Source organism: Osmia lignaria, chromosome 13, assembly GCF_051020975.1.
Source record: "Osmia lignaria lignaria isolate PbOS001 chromosome 13, iyOsmLign1, whole genome shotgun sequence".
Taxonomy (NCBI): Eukaryota; Metazoa; Arthropoda; class Insecta; order Hymenoptera; family Megachilidae; genus Osmia; species Osmia lignaria.
Genome location: NC_135044.1, coordinates 2,727,021 through 2,752,108, shown reverse-complemented (window position 1 = coordinate 2,752,108; position 25,088 = coordinate 2,727,021). Strand labels below are relative to the sequence as shown.

The 25,088-nt window shown below is 41.0% G+C and overlaps 1 protein-coding gene across 7 annotated transcripts in view; it reads right to left on the bottom strand.

Annotated features, from left to right (window-relative positions):
• zfh2 (Zn finger homeodomain 2) overlaps positions 1 to 25,088 on the bottom strand; it is a 234,291-nt gene that overhangs the window by 118,289 nt on the left and 90,914 nt on the right. The gene's annotated exons all lie outside the window — the stretch shown is intronic.

Below are 25,088 nucleotides of genomic sequence, written 5' to 3'. Positions count from 1 at the left end.
GTACATTGTAATGGAAGGCCTCTATATTTATATTTTAATTAAGAGAATCCTATGTTGCACTTGAGTGTACAGTGACGAGCATGCTGGCCTTGCAAACTTTCTGCCGATAGTATAATGTAATAACCATACCCAGGAACAGCTGGATTCCATTTCCGACCTATTCGCAAATTCCACGGTTCCATCGCTATTACAACGTGTTCGCGTTGTCGAATGGTATATCCTTGCCAGGGGCATTAAATATTACGGCCGAATGAACTTTATATTAAACGAGAGTTCAAGCCCGGCCAGATTAGCCACCGCACAATGCATAAATACGGTGGACGATCGACTGTGTCCCGGTCCCGATGTAACGCCAGGACTTACGAGCACCGTGTGTCCCGAAACACGTCCCTTATCGTCCCGGTATCTGGTGCAATGCCGATGTTACATGTTCGTATCGAGTGTCATTAAGTGTGATTATATGACCCGGGCCCGTTCACATGTACGCCGAAAACGAAGAGGCAGAGATGAGAACCGAGAGAAAGAACAGAGGGCTGGGATACAGGAGGACGCTAGAGAAAGAGGTTTTCGTGCGGTGCTGTCATCGGTTGGGACCAGAGAAGCCGCTTTTACGTCGATACGTAATTTATTGCCATATCCGATATTAAAGTATCGTGGATAAGACGAAGGGATTGGCAGAAGGTCTACCTGCGAGTTCGTTTCTTTCTTCTTGCCCGCGAGAATGCCACGGTTGGGCCGTGTGTAAAAATTTCTTCCTCCTCTTTTTTCCCTTCCCTCCCTTTTCTTCATTCTTTTTCCTGTTGATTAGTCCTTTCAGTTCAACCCTTAACTACCGTGACTCAGAAATACAACACACAGAACGCATACGTGTCACGTTTGTTTTTAACCCTCGGACGGCGGACCATGGAGAGAGCCCCGGGTTTTAATTTAATTATCTACACATTCAAGTTTTATTTATCAAGGATTAATTTCGATAAAATTAATTAGATCGGTAATTAAATGCTCTGACTGGTCGGTAAGAACAAAATTAGAGCAAAGCTGTTAAAAGAAAAAAAAAAACCAATGAGTGTTTCTTAATAGAGGGTGAATGGAAAGGAAGAGATAAGGTAGGAACAGAATAAAAAATTGTAGCACTCTGTCATTTTCTGGCGCCATGAATGAACCAAGGAAGTAGGTTTCACTGTGGAACCGTACGTTCATCTTTCCCTACCCTGTGGTAAAACTAACAAACCGGTGGCCCAGCCGTCCCTGTAATTTTTTAATTACGAAGCCACATCCTTCAGTCACTCAGGTCCGGTGACTTGCAGCCGGTGTCTAGAATCCATTCCCTAATTTTTAATAACACCTAGCGCCACAGATCCGGTAATAAGTTTGTAGGCGGTTCCCGGACCGATCGCAGAGGCGAAAAAGAACAAAGGATCAAACTAAAAGAGAAACATAGAGAGCGGGAAAAAGAGAGAAGATGAACCGGAAAACATATTGGTAGCATTAAGTGAAAACCAATTTTTATAACGCATAGCGAATGATAAATTATCGCATCTCAAATTGCATTACACCTTAGACAGATTGTTTAATATACATTAAAATTTGCACACGAAATTTTACAATCAAATGAGACGGTAAACATTGAAACAGGATAACTGAAATCAATCTGAGGGAACGTTTGCAAGAACAGTAAAAAGAAAAAATGGAGAATTCAAAAGCAAATCGAATGGAAAGAAATCAGAGCAGGATGTCCGATGTTTTCAAATCAATGTCAACGCGAAAGGTAGAACAGCCGGCCAAGCAATACACGAATTTTATTATGCGCACGATCCGCACGCGTTCTAACCAAGGCTTATGAATAAATATCGCGATTTCCGTCGGCGGAGAAATCGAAACTCGAACCTAGATGGCGCAGCAACAGAACGAATCGATAAAAATTCGTCTCGTACAGCCAGCCGCCATAAATATTCCAATAAAGGTCGACCGTGCGTCGTCGAGCCGCCTTGAGAACGTTTCATCTCTGTTTCCATGTTCGATGCCCGTCCAGAGGCTACGTGCTTATATCGCGCGAAAAGCTAGAAAAATTTCCTAAGATATTTTTTTTCCAATGACCACAAACGTATTCCTCGTCAACCATTTGTCGTATCGATATTTCGCAACGATTTCTCGTATGATCGTTTCTCGAGATACGTAGGCACGTCCTCATTACTTTTTCTTCCTTTGAGTTTCTCTTTTTCCGACGGTATATCAATTTCGATGATCATTTTGTAATTAAAAATTGTTGGATTAAAGAGAATAGGAGTTAATTAAAAAAAAAAAATGCCTTAAATATATTTTTGTTCCGGAATGAGATTATCGTTTTGAAAAACAATTTACGATCACGATCGAATCGGTGAACCGTCTCGTTCAATTTAAATATTTAACGGAAGGGAATAATAACGGTCCATTATTCGTGACGGCGATGCTGTGCTCGCGCGAGTGCACGCGTTGCCCTATCGACGAGTATTATTAATGTTACTATTTACCATCGCCACTGGCGCAATTGTCATCACGCCAGACGGTACGTGGCACTAATTACCGTCACGGCAGCCTATTGTTCCACTTAAAGCTGATTGTTATCGTTACGCAAATTGCAGCCAATACAGTGGTGCGTCAGTAATGATTTCGCACCAATATCAATCCCGGCTCGAGCGACTCTCTTAACCATGATACACGCGGGAACGTGTAACCATGGACGATAATTTTTCTTATTGTTAACGACATTCCGTTCGTTAATAAGCGGAGCGGAATAGTTTTCCATTAGCGGCAGACAGCGAATGAATGACCGACTACGTAACCGGACAAAATAATCACCGGCCAATGTCTTGATAGATTGACGCGATCGATCGAGGTCGATGCGCTGCGCTACACTAGATGAAAAGTGGAATTGCAAATTTACTTTTACGAAATTTCAATCGTCCGAGATTATTGAAATTTCTGCATAAATCTAACTTAAAGGGTTTCGTACGAAACACGTACAGAATAAAAATTTGAAGATTTTCTTTAATTGGTTTCTCAAGCAACGATGGCAAGGATCAATTGCAACCAAAACCTACGAAACGGTGTATGAAGTGAAATGAATCGTTGAAATTTCTAAACGAAAGACCTTTTATACATCGAGAATGAAAATTAATTTAAAATGAAATTCAAACAATGATCGACAGATGCTCCGGAACAACGCGACTCTTACGATAAAATTCCGTCGCCGATTCACCCGATTGTAATTATTCGGCTACGTGTATAAATCACCAAAGGATCAATTAATGCGCGGAGGTAAGAGGGAGGGAGATAGAGAGGAGAAAAAGGGGGGGCCTGCAAAGGTAGAAAGCATGCGCCGTTTTATAATACAGTCCGCGATCTTAAATCAACGTCCTTTCCTTGGTCGGAGATAAATCTTGCGTGGTCGGCTCGGTCTAAGAAATATAAATACGATTGCGCATAGAAACGGGGCGTTTTGTCGCTCGAAACGCGCTCTCGGTGAAATAATCCTCGCGATTTCACTTTACTTACTCGACTTTTTTTATTTTCTTTCAGCCACGAAATTAAGGGAAACTAAAGAAACATTTTACCTTCCATTTTCGAAATTTTATATTAAATTACACGCGTAACTTTAGATTAATATCCTTCTATACGTTTTGTAAGTTTCGGTCACGATTAACCCAGGCTTCGCTTTTCAAGATTTAATCAATACTAATATCAATATGCACCATGATAGATTGTTCGGTGTTGTAAAATATAATACTAATACGAATACGAATGTTACATGAAACTATCACAAGCGTCTCGATCTATACGTCTACGTGAAAAACGATTCTCTGAAGAACATGCGTCTTCTGTGAACGCTGTAACACGAATAGACGCTTTCTTGCTCGGACAGCGTCTCTTATTAGTCGTTAAGGCGTCGCGACGCTCTGGTTGCAGAAAAATCCGCGAGATGGGGACGCCCGTAAAGCAGACAACCATGAAACGCGGGGCAAAACAAAGCCTGAAAAGAAAGGCGTCGCGACGCGTTGAGGGACGTTAATTTATGCACTAAATCTCTTTTCCTTTACTTAGAATTTGTAATTTAAGTAATACTTGAATTTTATGTAAATAGAAATTAAATGTTGTAAGTGTCGTTTTTTAAATAATAAACACAATAAATTATAATCCTAAGGTTGAAAAAGGTATAAATTACCAGAATAAACTGTCGTTTAAGCAATCGATTGCAACCATAAATATATACCCTGTAATTTTTAGAAATGATCCAAATAGTTCCAAACTGAAGCTAATTCTCTTAGCTTAATAGCAGCCTGGCCGTTTCTTTTCCGAAAATAGATACCTTTCACCCGATCGCAGGAAAATTGCATACGCGAGTCTAATAAAGTTTGGAAAGAAAGGGGTTTATTGAGGCATCGGAAGATGAGCCCCGTGTCTGCCGTGGCAGCGCGCATCGCGCAACAGAAATATCGACTCAGGTTTTAACATACACCTCTCGTATGGCTGCCGAGTGCATCTGGGCTGTCGTCATGGGAATATAAAAGGGAGCTGCAACGATAGATAGATAAGTAAAAAAAGGACAGAGGCATCGAGGGAAACGGGAGGATAACAAGGGAACGGCGTGAGGGGGAGGGTGGGTTACAAAGGGAAGAAAGATCGAAGGAGATGCTTGTCACCTCCTATACCTTGCACCTCCGCGCAGATTCTACACGCTTTTCCATTCTACATACGCCTCCTCTTCTGCATCCCTCCGCTTCCCTTCGCTCCACCCCCATCCACCTTTTTCACCCTGCGCGTCTTCAACGTCGTCTTTTCACCCGCCGCTAACCGTCCACCCCCGCATGCACGGGATAGACAGAGGTAGAGGAAGCGAGAAGATCGTGCCTGCCGGAGAAAAAGGTGGCCGAAGAGAAGTTAGGGTGGGGATGCGCCTGCTTCGAGCATAGCTAACTAGCTGAATCTGAATCAATACTTACTTCCGCCCCCGACCGTTCTCTATCTTTTTCTCCCCCGTTAGTCCGTTTCGTATTCCACCCCGTACCACCCTCGAGGTCCTCCTTTTTAGCGAAAGGACTTTCGGGGTACCTTTCTACACACACACACACGCACACACACACATACACCTCTCACCACGTCCCCTTCGCTCAGCCCTCATCTCCATTACTCTCCACGTTACTGTCTTTCTGTCTCTTCTTATTCAACCGTTTCTCTCCCGTGTCACGCCCCCTTTCGTCTTTTCTTATCGGCATCCTTCTCCTTTTGCCAACGACATTTTTCCATAGTTGCGACGTTTGATCAGCCGAATTCACGCTTCCGCGATCCTCACCCATCTTAGATTTCGTTTGCAACGCTTTCACCAGGAGGTATCCTCTACCTTCTCGAGCGGAAGATCTAAGATTACTAAATTTTCTTCAATTCTTACGATACTTGAACAATTCGGCTCATTTAGAGGATTTAGTAATTGACACTTGTCACAGAAGATTTAAATATACAGAGAATGCTTCAGTTATAACAGAGATATCTTAGCGTTTGATAACGAACAGTTCAAATAACTATAGTTGTCAAAGGAAGAGAACGAGTCCATCGTTGTACCAAATGTAGTTTCAAATGGTTTGAATATTTTGTGCATCAGATTGTATTTTTTTTTCATAGATACCTCTTGCGTTACAGACTGTAGTCTACCTACTTTAACATTCAAGTCTTCTTCTGTGGTATCACGATCTACTGGCTGCCACGATTCGAGGGCCGATTCGAGGGGTTGTTTCCCCCCTGACGACCTATAGGGAACTTCCTTCAAGGTTTTACGACACCGTTCCACCACAACGCTCTTAAAACACGGAGCTTATCTCTTAAGTAAAAAGTACAGGAAATCCTGGCTTCGTGCAGATTTCTCTTTTCACGACGGAACCAAATTTAATTTCAGTCTGCAAGTATCCGCGCGAATCGGTTATACGCAATTACTACATCTTCGATTTGAGAATCAATGAAGATCATACGAGAGAAATTTCATTGAAGTTTGAATAGTCGTTGAAGAATAGTTGAAAGAAGAAAGAATATGTTATTAATATGCAACATATTCCGTACATTTTCCGTAAGCGTGTTAAAATTGGAACGAACAAGAACCAGGATCTTCGTGCAAATCAATTCTCTAAATAGAATTTCGACAGCTGTTCGGGGCAACATTATTTCCCTGCTAAACACCCGACTCTCGCGTTCGCTCGCGCTAGTCAGAGGCAGTCTTGAAAGAGAAGCCGTGAAATATGGAGAAGAGAAACGTCAAAATTTCGTAGGTGAGATTAGAGAGGAGACCGAAACGTCGTCGCGTCAATCCCTTACATTCCCTGGCTCTCATCTGCGTCGCTAACCGAATCTTCATTTTCCACCTAGCAAACGACGAATTCGTAGATATTCTAATTCCTCGGCTGGCCACGGGCTAATTGTGTTGCGTGGGTGTGAAGATGGTTTATAGTTCGGTGGAAAAGCTGGCCGCGGGCCAGGCAAATGGGCTCACGTGACGTCACGCGACGGAAATATCCAAGCGGGCTAATTAGGCGAGGCACTTCTCTTCTTACGCTTGAATGCAAGCGGAACCCATGCGTTGCGGTGTTTCTGCAACAACGAGGATCAGATGCGTGTCATCTTCGCCCCGCGTACACCCGCATACGGTCGTTTGGTCAGAAAAAATCGAGGAAGAGTTGTCGAGAGTTGTCAACATTGCTTATTCGATTGCAACATTAAGTTACACCTCTAAGGGAGGTCGTAGATTAACACGTCTGCTGCTGCTAACTCGGTATCGTCAGCGCTTGTTTAGAATACAGTAGTCGTTCGATAATTCCCCGGTATATAACGATCCAAACTCAGCGAGTTAGCAGTAGTGGATCGAATCGTCTGTTAGAAGAACAATTGTTCTTGCGCTTAACAGGTAATCATTCCGTGAAATCGACTGACATCTCGTTGTGTTCGCTGGAAAAGAAGAATGGTACTCGTGTGGGGCCCACTTCCTGGTCGACTCTGATCGTCTCGTAGTAAAGCCACGTAGATGTTTAATTAACCAACGCCCAGTCGTAATTCCGCCAGCAGACAAAGTCAATCCGGTCGCCTTCTTCCTGACACGATTAGAGGAGAAAAGTAACAAGGGGCGAGAGAAAGAGCAGCGAAAGGTGCGAAGGAGAGGGGAAAAGCCCACGCGTTTCATTTGCATCGGGGCAACGACGACGATGCACGCACTGTTTCCCTTCGCAGTCATGGAGCTGTGTAATTAGTGGCGCATAGCAATTAACCGAGGAGTGGCTCGTGCGTGCGTGCGCGGTAAAGAGGAAACGCGCGGGATATCACCGGAGAGAAGCGGCGCGAAGACACCCGTTTCCTCGAACAATGTCGAGCGACGTGTAAGCGGTGTAAATGGCGAGGGGTGGGCAAGCGGGCGTGACTGCGTTAAGTCAAGTTAAGTCGAGGTTAACTCCTTTAATTACTCAGATTTAATCAGAGCCACGGGGTGTATGCGTACACACGAGGCTACAAGTACAACTAACCGTACCCAGCTGAAGATGAACAAGGAACGGGTAAGTTGTGCGCGAGAAAGGAGAGAGGGAAGGGTGCGCGAGCAACCGGAGAGGGTCAGGATATAGAACTGACTGTCCGCGAGTCATGATTTCTCCGGTACGCACATACACTCCCCTACATAAATTATGGTCCATTTACTCAGTCCAGCTTTTCGTTTAAATTAACGATATTATTTCCAGATATTTCAAATTTTCTCATATATTCTCGCAATTTACGCTTCCCTTAATTAACCCTTTAATAGCAGAGCCTAAGTCAATCGTGATCCACACTTACAAAGATAAATATATAGTTAAACGAAATAGTTTCCTATATATTGGAAGAATAATTTCTAAAGGAAAAATGTAAAATTTTTAACCCTCTCCATGGTTAAGCTCTCCCTAAGATATCCTCCGGTTCTCCCCAAACTAAAAACAAGTAGTGGGAGTGTCTTCGTCAAATTATTGCTAATACGACGTGTAAAATAAATAACTAAATTCTCGGTATAATCCAGCTTGTAAAATGATGATATGTCCTCTGACTTATGAACGAGATTGTATACGTACACGTCGTATGGTGTACAGGACAGGCATTGCGGTTTCACTGTCATTGGTGTTCGTAGTTGGTCGAGATTGTGTACGAGGCGTCCGTGCGATGTAAGTAGAAAGGGTTTGCTCGCTTGCTCGCTCGCTCGCTTGCTTACTTAACGAAGATTAATTGCGTTTAAACCAACCGCGCACAGCCTCGCCACGGCTGCGCTGCTTCGAGTCCCGTCGTTGCCGCATATTCTCACGTGACCCCACGAAATCTTGACCGTGATCGAGGATCGAGCAGGGCCGGCATGCGCGATTTGAATTATTTCGCGCGACCGTTCCTTGCCCCCCTAACGTTGAATCGGTGGTCGAAGGGTGGCTACGCTAGCAATGATTCGGATCGTTGTTTCTCGCGAGTTTAGTCTTAACCACCACGTGATTTATATAGCTAAATGAGATGCGTCGAATTGCCGAGCCGGGACGCGCGTGCGTTACTTCAAGAAAAATGATTGGAAACCTCGTTGATGAAGATTAATGACGATTAATTCGGACGACTGTGATCTATCGGAGATAATCGTTAAGTGACTACAAGAAATCCGATCCGATCATGGGAGACTGAACCACGGGCTTGAATTTTTTTCATACTAAACGATCCTAACGAACCCTTCGTGAAATTTTATTTAACAGAAATACATATGGTTTTGTCTAAAAATAGTCAACTATTTAAATTTCTTCGAATTCGTCAAAGTTTTTCTGTTACCACCATTTCCTTCCCATCAGTCTTTTCCGTTATGTTTCACGGCAGAACATTGAACCATACTCAGTTATCGACCTATTACCTCGTGGCTACGTCATGAAACCTCTAAGTGATTCCAGACGTAATTACGTAACGTTTGGAGCGTATCTTTTCGCCGGCAACGAAATTACGATTAATTTATACCGGCAACCTCAATGAACGCCGGAGTTCATGGACTAATGAAAAATACAGGAAAACGGGAAGGAAGGAAGAAAGTAAAATAAGGTAGTTTTGTAGAGGTGCTAGGTAACATCATCGCGATAACAATCGGCCCCGAAGCGCGGGCTGGAGGGTAAACGTTGAAGGTGTAGGCGGAGGAGAGGGCAGTAGTCAAGCCGGAGGCCGCTTTTGTTGTGTATAAAATATTATTTCGCCGAGGTCGGGCATTCATTCGGTAGGAGCTTTCCTTGAAAGGCGAACTCAAAGATTAAGGACTGGCTGGACGGTAGGATAATTATCAAGAAAGGAAGAATTCTGAAAGCGCGGCTCACCGAGACAAAGATCGAGGGTGGGGTATCTTGACAACTTCTTTCTCCTCATCTTCGTGTTTTCCTCTCTTAATGCTTCCTTGTTTATTTTTTTTACGTTTCATTAAAACGCTTTATCCAAATCTTTTTCCATTTTCTTCCCCCTAATCAACTATGTGATTTACTAATTCTTAAATTATACTATTCTTTAATCGCTATAAAAATGTATTCGTCTTAAAAATAGATTAAATTCATGATATTAAAGTCGTCTTCGATGGATCCTTACCGGTTTCTCGTTTTGCCAGCCGCTGGCGGAATATTAAAATAAATGGCGAAAGGTATTCCGTTATTAAACTTTGTTATTGGAACGGGCTGTTTCGTGCTCTCTCGCGAATATCGTGGTAACAGCTGCCACCTCGAACGGCCTGGGCAAATAAGGGCGAGGGGGATAATTATACGACGGCTAATTGCCCGACATCTCGACTCGCCGCGAGACATAACGAAATAATCTCGAGTCTCTCCTTCCCTCTCTCCCTCTCACCCTGCCAATCCCCCTTTTTATTCCTTCTTTTCTTCTCAGCTGGCTGTATTCTTAACCAAGAGAAGCCACCCCCGCGAGGGATTCTTTTCTCTCGGTGAAATTAATTAGGCGGACTTCCTGTCACGAGAGAGCGAAGGTTAAAGGCGCGTGCTTGATGAGCTTGCTTCGTCACTGTTGCTTCTTTATTGCGGCCGAGGGAAAAGTTCTGAATATATTTAAGATACCGCTGATTAATGTTAGCGATGATTGCAGGTCCGAGCAATTTTTAACGAGCCAATTAGACACGCGTCAAGATTGATAAAACGTTGCTCCTTTTGTGATAACGAACGGTATTATGCTGTTAAATAGATTTCTATGGATAAAATTAATTAGAATTATTTTTCGGATGTAATGCGACCTTTTTTAAAAGGCAATTTAATTTCTCCTCAAATTGACTGTTGCAATTAATTGAACCAATTGATGTTAAATATTTCGACAAGCAGAAGGGTCTAATTTACAATGTCTTCGATCTCGTGACACGCGAGCTGGCTCTCCTTTATTCGTATTCCAGGATTTCTATTCGAACGGCACGCTCGTCTCCATCCGTGGAACGTTTCACGTGCAGAAATGCAGAGAACCGTCAGTGGATTTCATGAGAAGAGGATCCTGGGACCGCGTATTCGGCGTTGGTATTATAATCACAGGGTTTGCGATTACGCGGACGAGGAGGTACGAGGGGCGAGGAGAAAGAACGGCGGCCCATCGAGAGGATCATTTTCGCAGCGATAATTAGGAGTCGCGCAGGTCGCATCGGTTGCACGATGAAAAATAACGAGGGAATAATTGCTGCGAAGAATTTTGGGTAATACGCGCTTCAACGTAAATTGGGATAACGAACAGGATGGAAAAAAGGAGATAGCAAAAAGGAAAGGAAAGTGAAGGATGAAAGAGAGAAGGGAAATATACAGAAGAAGAGAAAGGTTTGCCGAAGGGATGTTGGTGAACCGTGGTAAAGAGGTCGGTCTTAAGAGTGTTGGTGGATCGTGTCACGGTGGTTCCAAGGTGATGAAGAAGATCGTGGTGGAGGAGGAAAAAGTTAATTAAGTAATAAAAAGTCACCGGCCGTGGGCTTTTCCCGGGATTGTTCCCGAGACCGGGCTGAAATTAAAATAAACATCCTTAAATGAGTCGCCGCGACAGTATCCACCCCGCTTAACTAGAGCCGCTAATTAATTCCAAGCCTGTGAAACCGAGAGGAACAAAAAAGCAGGGTTCGGGGGCGGCTCTGGATTCTGTTCTGGTGTCGGAAGAGAAGCGGAATGGGGCTCCTCGGTGAGAGGGTGAAGGAATGGTGTATTAAACACCGCGAAACCAGCCACCATCTGACTCTTTAATTAGCCACCCCTAAAGTACCGCCACCGGGAGTGTCGAGGGTCGGTGTCGAGCAACAGGTGAGATGCAAAGCAAGGGTTATTCTTGGCTTTAAAGCTTCAAGCGACCGTGGAGGGTAAGTGGGCAGCCCTGTGTCATGAATGCAGCAAACCCTGCGCTTGCTTTCGCTGATATTCCAAAAGGATCACAGCGATAAGCTAAAAGATTGAATACCATATTTCATCTTCTAAATATTTATTTGTGCTTTTTTTTCTTCATAGAAATGCAATTTTCAACTAAAAAAGAACAATGATTCAAATTTATTATAATTCCATGAAATATCACTGAATATTTTATAAACAAATTTGAACAGTTAATAGTGTAATAGAAATGTTCCTGACAAATGACAAACTAATATTATACATAAAGAGAGTTACTGTGTACAATTGTATAAGCGTGATCAGAAACACTTGACGATTCAAATACAATAAACTACTTGTCGCGTGAGAAGGGTTAAAGCATCATCGAGAAAGTGTCGACGCTAATTAAAACCTGTTGAACGCGGTTCGTGAAGCTGTAAAAGGAGCGTGTTAGGGTTGGATATTGTAAGGGGCAAGGGTTATGAGGCGATGAATATTCCAAGATTGAATCTACTTTGCGAAAGGGTTCAGGGTTAATGAAAAGTACATTATGACTGACGAACGCGGCCAGAAACGATGGTGGAGAAGGTAGTGGGGTGACAGCCGACGAAAGACTGATATCGGTGGGGGTTAAATGCGATAATTTGCGTGGGAGGGTGAACGTGGTTGGAGACGATAAACCCTCTGCCATTTAATTACGCTTAAAACATGCATTAAATATTGTCGGAGGGTGGAAGAGCTGGAAGGGTTGAACCCTTGGGCTCGTTAAATGAGCAGAGATTTTCCCTCCTCGACATTCATCCCTTCCTCGATTTAGCAGACTGTTACAGATTTGTAAATCCGCGAAACAGCAATTTTTCTCACCAGCCACATTGTCTCACCTTAATCAGCGTTAAATTCCTACATTCTTCAATGATCACATAATTTTATACCATTTCCTTGATAAATAAAATTTTACTAATATTTAAAAGTATTCATAATCCACATTATAAAATTTTTAATTTATGGGTTGAAAAAGTAATGCATGCAATAGATTGAACAAAGTGATATAAAATCGTTGAAGAAACGTAATTAGTATTAACGAGGGTGGAAAGCGTCGAGCAGGTAAATTAGCAACCCTTTGGTAAAGTTTCAATCGGCTCGTCGAGGTGTAATGAAGTTTAATAATATTCTTCGATGATGTTTGAAATTCAAAGAACGAAGGCACTTTACGGTACCCTAACGAAGCCACCTGCTTGGCAGCGTCCACCCTGTTAATTTTAATCGCGAGAGACGCTTTCACGTGAATTAGAAGGGTGGCAGGAAGGGGTGCTAGTGGACGGTTCTACGACTGCAGCAGCCCGCTCGTAAAAGACCTTCGTATCGAAAGTGTCGTCGCGTCGGTGGATTCGCTTGAGAACTCCGAGCACGATCAAATGAATCAACAGAGACAATTAATAGCCTGGCGAGAACGCCTTGGAAAAGCGTCGGAGCACTGCCACCCCCGTCGACGAACGTGGGGACAACAAATCTATCTATCTGCCCGTTCAACACACTACTGCGGGAAATGGCGCGATACAGGGTTATCGGTGAGAATTTCTCCTATACAATTTACGTTTTCCATTTCATTAAAATAAGAACGTTTCATTTTCTACAACTTTAAATCGGACATTTCTGACAAAATGAAAATGCATAAAATTTTAAATTTTAATTTTAATTTAACCCTGCATCTTTTCAGAATTAATATTTGACTTTTAATTTTAAGACGGTGGTTGAATTCGATCAAACTTTCGTTGCTTTTTCTTAATAAATGCACGTGTAGTTTATTTAAGTTTTTCATTGGAAAACCGAATCAGACGAACGATGTCATGAATAATATTTTGACAGGAAGAATTGATTCGAGCGAGAAAGGGTCGTTTGAAATAGTAGCGATAGACACGGAAACACGAAGGCTTAAATTTGTAGTGGAAAGGGGATGGGGGTCAGATTAGAGGTTTCCAAATCAAGACAATTGAGTGCGCACGACGTAACCACTAATAACTCATTTCCGGCGTTTAAAAATGATACGCGCATCCCACCTTATGAATACAGCTATGTATCTCGTTACCACGCTCATCAACGAGATAATATCATCGATATTATTACACCCGTTATTTTTCCTTTGACCAAAGGAAGTACTTTCAATGGAAGCATTCAATCATCATTTAGATATTACGAATGCATCCTATGAATTAAATAGACGATGCTCGAATTAATCTTGTTTAATTTTATGTTTCAAGGATCTCTTCACTTATTATTCATACTTTCAAACTTGACACGTGTACGTTCTTCGTAACAGTATCTTTATATAACGATTATTTTTATTTTATTTTTCTTTATGATTAATAGCAGCATTAGTTTTAAATAATTTATCGATTAAGATTATCAATCAGAAAATATTGAAAATGTGTTATTTTACTTATCAACAAAATTTCCAAAGCTATTTATTTTTACTTGTGTCTTCGTATGAAAATATAAACGCTACTATAATACTAGAAAACATTAAAAAGAAACGGTAGTTCGAGTATGGTCCCAACGGGAAAGAAGTGTGTCCGAACACGTGTACGTTCGATTTTCTTCTCGGATTCTCTGTGTACCTTATGTGTAGCACCGATTCGACCTCATCGTCGAACTTGAAGACACAGCCTTGACCTACCTTTTTCCTTAGCAGAGGAAAAAGAAAAGTTAAAGTTCAGATAAGCATAAACTTTCGTTTCTCAACAGAGTTTCATAGATGTTTCATAGAAAATCATTACATTTGTTTAAAGAGCTACTACGAATTAAAATATTTTCTATGCAATAAATTATCGTTTGATTAAAAATGAAAGGCACGAAAATTGCAATTAAAAGGATCCTGATAATAGTAAATTATTTTCAAGCTATTCCTTCATTAACGGCATGAAAGTTTTACCGAAAGATAAACCGTGTTTGCAGTAAGAAAAGTAGAAACGAAGTATAATTGGTAGGAATAAACGGCCTCGCGTCGTGGAAGAGCTAAGCAATCATTCACTCAATTTTATCGCGTATAGGATTATTTTCACAGCTCGAAGAGAACGACAGGTCGTTTAGACGTTCCTGACGAAGTCGATGACCATTCCTATCCCGCGGCTCCGCTCTTTCTGCCGGTCCACGATCATTCGTGCCTCTCGTGATCTTCTCGGGAAAGAAACGATCGGTCTGTCCGGCCGCGGTGTCGACGACGAGCGTGGAGAGGGGAAAAAATAAAGATGAAGCCTGAAGAATTAATTAGGACTGGGTAATCAAGAAGATACCGCATGGGACTGTAAAGGAGGAAACGGGTGGCGAACGACGGAACAAGGGAAGCAGGAGGGGTCCGGGGTAGAACAAGCACGGCGAAAAAGGTGCGAAGGAAGAGGCCACGTATAAATATTCACTCCTGTTCAACACTGTTCGAACGACTCGTTTATCCCTGGATTGAGCAGGTCCACGAGAGAGTCTGCTCTCTCTCCTACGTCCTACCTTGCACCTTCTGCTTGGATTCGAGCTGGAAATTCGAAATGCCTCGTCCAGCATTTTATTTTCTCTTATTCTTTCTCGCCTCCTTCTTCTCCTTCGCTCTGACCCACCGCCCCCGCCCCCGCACCCGGTCGATTCTCTTCCACTTGCCCGGAGAGCATTCTCCTCGTCCCGCGGACGGGGCCGTTTCGCTCAGGCAATACGGGCCCCGATCTTCGGGCCGTGAGTAACGGCTATTCCAAGAAGTTGTTTCAGATAGAGGGCTAATTTGTTCGCGTGCTATTCCCGTGCCCCTCGCCCGAAACAGCCAGCAAACATACGGGACTGAGGTGTTCGACGCGCGCACCCGGGGAGATCCCTTAACGCGACGTGTTATTTCCATTTTATTTTATCGACGCGCTAACGATTTTTCTTTCGACCCTGTGCGCGCCAACCTTCGTTCCGGTTTGCTTCGTTTCACTCTCGCGACGTCCCCTTACGATCGGTAATGGTACCACGGGATCGCTACAATTGTACCGTGTCGCAGCCTTTAGAATTTCAAACCGCGATCGCTTTGCTCATTTCTACCTTCTTTCCTTCATTTCGAGATAATAAAAAATTGAATATCGGTAGAGGTACAAGGTAATTATTTATTAGCGTTTTCTATTTTTATTTTTATATATTCACCCTTTTCCTAGAAAAGCAGAAAATATAATGCGTTTGCACAATTAATTCCATACACAAAAGGAACAAATATATTGAAAAGGAGTTTGTAAAACGATGTGCAAAACATGCCATAAATGGGCGTTATGGGAGAATACCATAATGGAGCGGCTCCTTGACGACACTCAAGGAACATAACAGCTAATTAACCTTCCCTCTTGCCACTAGAGCAACAATACCAGCGACTGTCTTCGCGGGCGCAGGAAGGGACATTGGCGTAATTAGGATATTTTTCCGGAATGGTCTACATTTTGAGGGTCCAAGCTAATCCCGGGCCCTGCGCCAATGGCAATGGAAAAAATAAAAAATGAAACGGCGCGCTTTTCAGGCAGTAAATCCGCGCGAAATAGGTCGCGTTAAAACCACGCGTATGATCGTAAAAAGGTGATATATAAATTGCCAGGGCGAAGGTGCGCTAACACTGTACCTGGCCTCTGAGCCTGGAGGAGAGGTCCACGGTGAAGTTGATGAGAATTTCCTGGTTCGGTGACAGGGAAAAATGCGGAAGGCGCGAGCGACACGAGTGTTTTCGGCCGCTTCTCAACGAATACCTTCGAGATATTCGCGAAACTACGCCCGGAATGTCCAACTCTCGTGTCTACCTCGGCCTTGCTACGCGTATATTATAACGGCATATCTGCTGTCGGGCTGGAATACGGGGATGCCGGGGGTTGATAACGGCGGCAGAGGGCTTGGATAACAGAAGGAAGGGGTGGTATCGCATGAGTTATTAAGATTCAGGCGCGCATGCTCGCGGTTCTTTCATCGATTCATAAGAATATCCTCTGCTCCGCTAGCCACCCATCTCCTCCCTCTACTTCTTCTCCCCCTTTTCTTCTCAACCTCTTTCTTTCGGCTTCAGGGACGTATCTATCGGTTGCATTATTTACACCGATTCGATGTTACTTATCACGAATTCCTGTTTACCCGTTGATACAACCACGAAGACGCCAGACCGACTCTGACTGCTTCAAAATGCGAACTGATCGATTCCATGAAAAAATCGACACGTGCGATGCAATTAAGTACGGAACATATGATAATGGTATAAGCTATTAAATTTTGTTTGATATTGAACGAAGTTGAAAATAAAAGAGTGCATAAAAATTAACGATAGGAAACGTGTAGTTCATAAATTATATTGCTATACGTATTACGCTCGCATGTGCTTATTACGTATCCAGATATACTTGAATAATTTAATCTAATTACGGATTCAGAGTAGAAGTTGGGCTGTTAACCCGACTGTTACCAGGAGTTATTAATTCACATCTTATAACATTGTATTAGTATACGGAGCATTATCGAAAGCACGCTATCCGTAAAAGAAAGGTACATTATTTTTATGGTTTGTTACAAGTCACGCCAAATGTGACGTTCGTTACAATCATAAGAATAAGAACGAATTAAAAATATCAGAAAAAATAATAATAAAAAATCGTAACAGAGGCCAGTCCATTTTTGCATAGATGTCCTCGATTGATACTACATTTCGCTACACGCGATACCCGCTAGTAGTATTAGCGCTATAACCAGACTAAAATAGACGTCGGTCCACCGATGCATGGAACCATTCGTTTCTTCCTAAAATAAATTCATCCGCGATCTATAATTCAAAAACTGGTATACAAATAATAATGTTCCTGTCATCCTGCTCTAACGCGTTGACAGTTAACAACCGATGTTATCAAAAAGCATATTAATAAGCTTTCAATAAATATGTCGTTAGAATGTAAAAAATCTATGGAATTCCATATATCTAAAAATATTTTGAAAAATGTAAAATGATAGATAAGACATTCGAAGTGATCAGGGTAGTATTAGTGTATGTATGGAAGTTATCAGATTAGAAGCGTCAAATATGTGTTGCGAGTGTGCAATGTGTTGTTCCGCGGCAAATGGGTTGAACGATCGATCGCGATGAACAGGAGAGGAATCGACGACGGGTTTATCCGTGTAAACGATAATGAGCGTGGACGGTAGTTTCAGACAGAGGTTACGCCTTCCTGAGAAACCGGTATGCGTTACAGGGGCTTGCTTTCTTCGTCCTTTTCGTTTACATCACGTGGGCGTGCAGGAAAAAATTTTAAGTGCACGACCTTTTTTCGTTTCACTTTCGAAGCATCTGTAAAAATGAGTTCAGTTTAATGGTCCTTGGGAAAATTCGCGCGAAACATTTTCTCTGGTACTCGAAAGTGAAATATAAAGGGACCCACGGATCGTTACGTTATTTCGTGTGGTTTAATTATATCAAGAATTTACAAATTGCGTAATAAGAAAAAAAATCAGAGCGAGTATTTGATGGGCAAGAAAGATGTTACCGAGATTTTTTTTTTTCAGATGTATACGGCACTGGCGACGTAAAAGAAGGCACACATGCACGCTTATAACGCGGAAAAAGTGTGCGCGCATTTACAGGGTTGCTGGAAAAAGGAGAAGACGGCCAGACGAGGGTGAGGGTGGAGTCAGGCGTGAGGTGAACCTAAGGAGGAGTCGGTGGAGATTGCAAGAGAGGGGGTGATCTATGCGTTTAATTAACCATAGAGACGCTCCTACCAACTCTTAGCCGTTTTTAGTTCGAGCTTCGTCGACGGGGGTTGCAGAGGGACAGGGTAGCGTAAGAATAAAAGAGCGAAAATGGAAGAAACCCAAAAAGGAAAAGGAGTAACAGAGAGAAAGGATTTAGCTATCGCTGGCGAAATTAACCCCAGGGAAAAACTTATAATGTGTCTTCCCGGAAAAGTAGCTCGAATGGTGTGCTCGAGATGGGACACGATCCCTGCGCTCCTGCTTCGAGTGTATTCGCCATGGATAATTGATTTCAGACATAATCAATTAACGGGAACGACAGAAACCATTTATGGATCCCGATGAGTTATGTTTCACCATTTCCTAGATATGATGTTTACCTTCGTAACTAGAAATTATCGACCGTATATCAAAAACTTTCAGAATTTTTAATTTTTAATTTCAGGTTAATTATCGAAATTCGCAAACATTTTTCAAAAATCCCTTCCTATGCAATGATATATAATTTAGTTTTAGTCTCGTTTATATTTCGACGATCTCAAGTGTCACTTTGAAACATTTCAGCGGAGGCGCATAACTCTGTTCATAAGCTCGGTAGTCGCATAAAGAAGTGGACGCGTCGCGTCGTGTTACGAAGGGGATCAACCGGTGCCAAAAGACGACTTAATTCCGCCATAGCCGGCCGACAATTGTTTACACATGTTCATTGTTTACGAGTAGCCGAGTGTGTCGAGCGATGCTAGCGTAAACTGACCCAGTATACCTGTGTTTTCGAAAGCCCGTCACCGGACCCAGCTCTCACCCGCGACACGCTACCGACGGATATTTTGAGATTTCTTTGGCTCTTGTCTCCACTTTCGCGATCTTGTTCCGAGAAAAGGGAGGTTAATGAGACGGCCCGCGGACAGTTATAAATGAACGATAAGGCGCACGCCGGATTCCTTTAATAGCTGGTGCAAATTTATGACCGCCAGTGGAACGGCCTCTAAGGAGTTATAGATTGATTGGTCGTGAAATCGGCTTTAATCAATCGTGTGTACCCTCTGAATTATATGTACGCCCGGCAAAGTTAATTAATTCTAACACATCGGCCGGTCGCCTTCCTCGTTCGACGGCGCGGCATTAATCTGGCCTTTCGTTACATTAATTTGCCCGGTTGATAACGTTACACCTGACCGGCCGTATTTCAACGGAAAGAGCAAGAACGCGAGGGAAGGGCGAACTGGAGGGTTAAAAAAAGAAAGTAAAAGGGACAGGAGAGTTTCGAGAGAACGTGGCGCCGAATTTCAAGCGTTCTCCAACCGCGTACACACGGAACAGAAATTGAGATTCCTCTGCATTTATTTGACTCTGCGTCACGCTCGTTCTTGATTACCCACGAAACCGAGCGCTGATTCAGGCGTGACGAAACCACAGACCAATTATTATAATTACCGGAATTCACGGTACGCAATTAGGCCAGTCAAAAAATAAATTTCATTCTATACTCGCTTTCGTGCTTCTGCATTGTGTCGTCTAAACATTAGGCGCCGGAAAATGAATGATTTTTCTATTGGAGATAAATTCAATTTGAATTTCTTGTATTATTTCGCAAAAATAATAAATGCAACAAATTATACGTATGCATAGAGTTTGTGGAAAAAATTGATTACCGAAAGAAATGGTTGAAGCGATTTGAACAACTAATATTAATTGATTGTAACTAATATTAATCGAATTTTTCTTGTCAATTATGTTTTAGTATGTGGTAACGATAACATCTTTGTGCGGCAAGAAGGAATTCCAGTATCGCATACGCATTCCAGGAAAGCAGAGAATCCTCTTTCGCAGCTGTTCCGTCTTAATTACTAATCTGATTAACAGCCGCGGTTAATTAATCGTCTATCCCTTTAACGAGTTTGTTTTCATTCCAAACAAGTTTCTCGACGTCCCTTTCACCGGCTTTTTATTTTATATTCTTCCTTCCCGTCGCCCTTTATTAAATTCGTTGAAAAAACAAAAAAATTGAGATGGCCCTCCATTTAGGGGAAACGTAAATTGGTCACGCGATCGATCGCATGCATAGATGTTTCTGTCGCAGGCGAACAGATGTATACCGGTTAAGAGGAAAAGAACGAAATGCGAAGAAAAAAAGAGAGTGATGGATCCATGGTGATGGATAAAAAAAAAAAGAAGAGAGAAAGATGAGCTATCTGTGTTCAACGTGACATGTACACGGTGTAAACAGGCACGTCCGTGTACTCTCGCACGGAACAGGAAATGTCTCGTAATAAAAGAGTGACTTCCGTCGGTGAAACAATACCGACCGCGGGATTACCTCGTCCTCGGTCCACTTCCATCTTCTGCCTCGTTACCTTATCCAGCCGCTGTTAATTTGCGACGAAAGTAATTTAGCGCCGTCTCGATATCGCTTTTGTTATGATTCGGTTCGTTTTTTGTTCATTGGTAAGAGAAACGAACAAAGAGACGACTGCTTTATTCTTCGCGAATATAACAAAAAATTTCCAAGAATTGGAAGAACAATGAAACATAGCCGTTTATATTAGACCATCGTTCAATAAGAATTTTATTCGCTAATATTATTAATTATATTAACCGTTAGATAAATTAGGATCCTGATATTGATTTTAATTTTTCATCAGCTTTTTATTATTCCTTTGAGACGACTTTAAATATTTTCAAGTTATTCCTATTATAGTTTATCTTTTCTAATAAAGTTTAACGAACGTTGTCTACCGTTAATCGATGATTATTTGTTAAGAAATCGTAGATACATCATTTCAGTAATAAGCATGTGGTCATAGTTACTACAGGTTGCGGATTTATTATTAAACGGGACGATTTAAAAGAATGACTCGGTAAAATAATCGGTTAGCATATGTTTTCAGTATTCTTCATCTCTCCTGCATCTTTCGCTTTTCTCTCCCCTTTTATTCGTCGTTTATGTTTCATATGCGTGTACAGATGTCACGTTATCTATTCGTCGTTAATTCACGTCGGGAATCATTTATTTCCTTGATTTAATTCCCGATTACCCACGGTGACGTTTGTTATTAAGACGACGAAGAGTGAAAAACTGGTAACGTTTTAGAACGATATCGTGTAGTTTAGGTTCATTCATTAATGTATGAGTTATTTTTAATGGTATGAACATTGAAATATTTTGCTTAATGTAAAACGATGCAGATTATTTGTGGAATAACGACATTTGTCAAATGAAAAATTATTTCAACTTTCCAGGAAGCTATTACCGAGCCCTGCTAACGTGTAAAAATAAAGAAGAAAATACGAAAGAATAATTTCTCTTTGAAGTATGAGATGAATTAAGTAAGAAATAATGGGATAATGGAATATAACTACGCAACTTCTAAATTACCATGAATGGTTAGTAGAAACGTTTCGCCTTTACATGTTATTTTCTTCTTTTCCCCGTTTCTTAGATTCCTTGTAATTATATTCCTTCAAGAAAATAAATGTAATTTATACCACGGTGTAGAATCTTTCTAATTACATTCCAAAACATGTTTTCTCTATATGTATCTATTAAAATAAAACAAATAACTTTTTCTCCTTATACTTTATTTTAGTATATCACTAAAATTAAATTATTACTCGTATGCTTAATATTCATCACTGATTTGAAATTAATAGAATAGTTTTAATTTATAGTCTGAATAATAGTAAGACGATAACTTTGTTAAAGCAAGAACTGTAATATTCCAATTTTATAATTGGAATATTAATAATAATTAATAATAAATAATATTTTTTTTGGAAATTCTATATTTTCACGATATTTCTATGCTCTGGTTATCTGCAAAAAGACACTCGCTAAGTTGTTTCGCTTTTCTGTACGTTTCGTTTCTGAAATCACAGGGTACCCAGCGTGATCGATGCGTTCGTTCCTGGCTCGAATAATCAGGAACGCGTAATCGCTTAATCCAACGACATCGCGTCGTGCAATGTAAACCCTCGTGGAATGGTTCGGATCGTAGAAGAGGAAGATATTGCGCATACATACTTGCGGTAAAGGAACGATCGCCGCGAGGACGTTCTGGTTTATCAGTGCAAATAGGATGCCAGAGTGTTTCCATTAATTCAAATCGTGAGGTAAAATCACAGCGTGGAATGTCCATTAAAGTCAACCAGGGGGGAGAAGTCGTTAGCCTGTTTGTGGCAACGTAAAATGCTGGGCGTACACTGTTCGAGCCTGCATTTTACCGAAGGAAATTCCGGAAAAATCGCCATCATAGCGAACCGAGAGAGTTGTTTTTCTGCCTAATAACGTATTTTAACGACGACCGTTAGTTTCTCAAGTGTGAATAAAGTCCTATGGATTATCGAAGAATGTGTCGAGGTGTATATGAGAAAACGCCAGTCAGCTTTTATCTTAACTCGCGTTTCACCGGCTTGTCTCATCCCGAGTTTGCCACCATTCGCTACCCGACTTCCCACTCGCGGGACGGATCAATTAAATCCGTTTGCGGAGAAATTTTCATTTCTCTACGCTGAATGAACTCGCATACCTTCCACGGTTTTGGTCGAATCAACGTAACATTTGAAAAATTCGATTTCCTCCTCTGTTTTTTTTTTTCTTTCCGTTGCCAACTATTCAGTGCTTTACGTTGCAGAATGTTAAATATTAGAAAAAAGAATGGACGAACTATGATTACCGATGATCCCACGGGTTACAAGTTAAAATAAAATAAGTGGAAATAAAAAGATAAGGAAAAAGGTAAACCAGGCGAGACGTTACGCGTGTATTTTAGTGCGCTTCTTTCTCGCCACGCGTGAACACGAAATCGTTTAATTCGAGCAGAACGCGTTCGAGAGGAGACGAAGAAACCCGTGAAATGGACGTTCCGGTTTATCAGCACGTACAGCGTACCGAACGGCTTGTTTCCATTAATTCGCGTTGCAAGACAAACTCGTGCCATTCGAAGGACCGTTCAAGTCGTTAGGTGGTAAAAGGCAAAATGAAGCAAGCTAATTTGCTACATTGTCACTGATGCACGGAACAGGGACGAGTAGAGGAATATCGATACCGAATGGGGTCAAGATATATAATAAATTGTCCTCGATTATGCCTTCAGACGGACGGGAAACATTGTAACGGTGATAATGTTGTAACTATTGCCAGATCGATTTTACCATTTTAACGTTTAATGGGCACTCTGTATAGCTTGACCTTTGCACTTTACCATCCATAGAAACTGTACCTACTTTACACGATTTAAAATGTTTTATAATTGAAGACACGAGTGGATGAAGATGTCATTTCTTTTTTTAAATCGATTTATTTTTAGTGCAATAAAGGACCATATTTTTCTATTGATTATGGACAAGAAAAGAATTCAATTTAATTTATAGCACGATTGTTTCTCTTATAAGGAGTTATTTTTCAGTAAAATAATAATCACGAATATAGACTTTTTAAATAGAGGATTAAAAACAGTTTCACAAATAACAGTTAAAACGAAATTATCGGTGAAGATATTTAGAACCGCTAAACAGACATTCAATATTTACCAACGACTCCATATTTAAACGCAAAATTGTGTTAAATATCAAATACAAAAATGTCATTTTCAATTTCGTGTACATTGGAAAGCTTTAAATTAAGAATTGCGTCACTGGAAGTAGACAACCAATTTTAGATATTGAACTGAGGCTCTGTAAATAACAGAGTCGATTGCAGGGAACTATATATTTGTGCTGTTAATAAATAATAACCAGGAAGTAACAAATAGAGAATATTTATCAATAGCTAAAAATACTCCCAAGTCTACCAAACCTTCGGTTATTTACCTGTACCTTAATGGTGATAACTGATAGCTTTGACATTTTAATTGAAATTTCTATAATATTAAGATATTATTTTTTATAATTTACAATTAATATTAATAGTGTGCTTTCATAATTACGAAATTATTGCCGATGCAATACGAAAGATAAATTAATAAATTTGCAATGAAACTTAAATTTATTCTTAAGGTATCCGACGACTTATGGACAAAAGTGCAATTCAACGTTCGCGGGGCAAATCATCTATCCCTGCAATGGAAATTTGGCCCAATGGAAATACATAGACGCATACGCGAATCATGGTTTCTTTCCTTTTGATATTTCTTCTTTTCGAGAACCTGTTCGAGCGAGCTTCTACGATTGCGCTGAATACGGAATCGCTTCATTTAAGACGCGTTGCTGTGTACTATATCAGCGACGAAAGAGAAATAGAAACGTACCGTTCGGTACATTCCGATCCAGTGCTATACGTATTCTGAATATGCGTGTTCCTCCATGAGATAACTAATAAGAATGATTGTAACTACATGGTTAGCGATTCATTTCTTCTGCACCGACGCGACGTCGTGATTTTTTGCATAAATGCATCGCCGAAATGCATTGGTTGATTTTTTTTGCATAAATTAATAATTTGATTTTATAGTTCCTCTTTCAAATTGAAATTTTTCATTTATGCAAAATAGAAGTTATAAAATATAGTTAGTAAATTAGAATTGGTGAAATTGCACGATGTCAATAACGTAAGAGGTTGAAAATTTATTCCACGAAAAGTGCTGATATTTAAAATATCATAAAACTGTAAGATTTCAGATTAGATTGGCGATAAATTTAACATCGGATTATTTCAGTCAATTTAACGATCTCAATTAGTGTATGGTGATTTTTATCGATAACTATCGAATCAATTTATAGATTGACAAGCGGTAGAACAAGTTTTGTATATAAAAACGTTGATATTAATCTGTACAGATAAGAACTTTGGAAAGTAGAACTGATTCGCTCATAACATTGCAACATTATACCAGAACCGATTTTCCTGTTCAAAATACAAGAAGCTAATTTAAATTTCTCCAAGCCGTCAGTACCTATCGCTCTAAAAATTTCACGATTATCAATGAACAGCACAAATGCATTATTCGATGCATTCAAATTTGCAGTCGTTGCATTTCATTATGCAATCTGGACGAC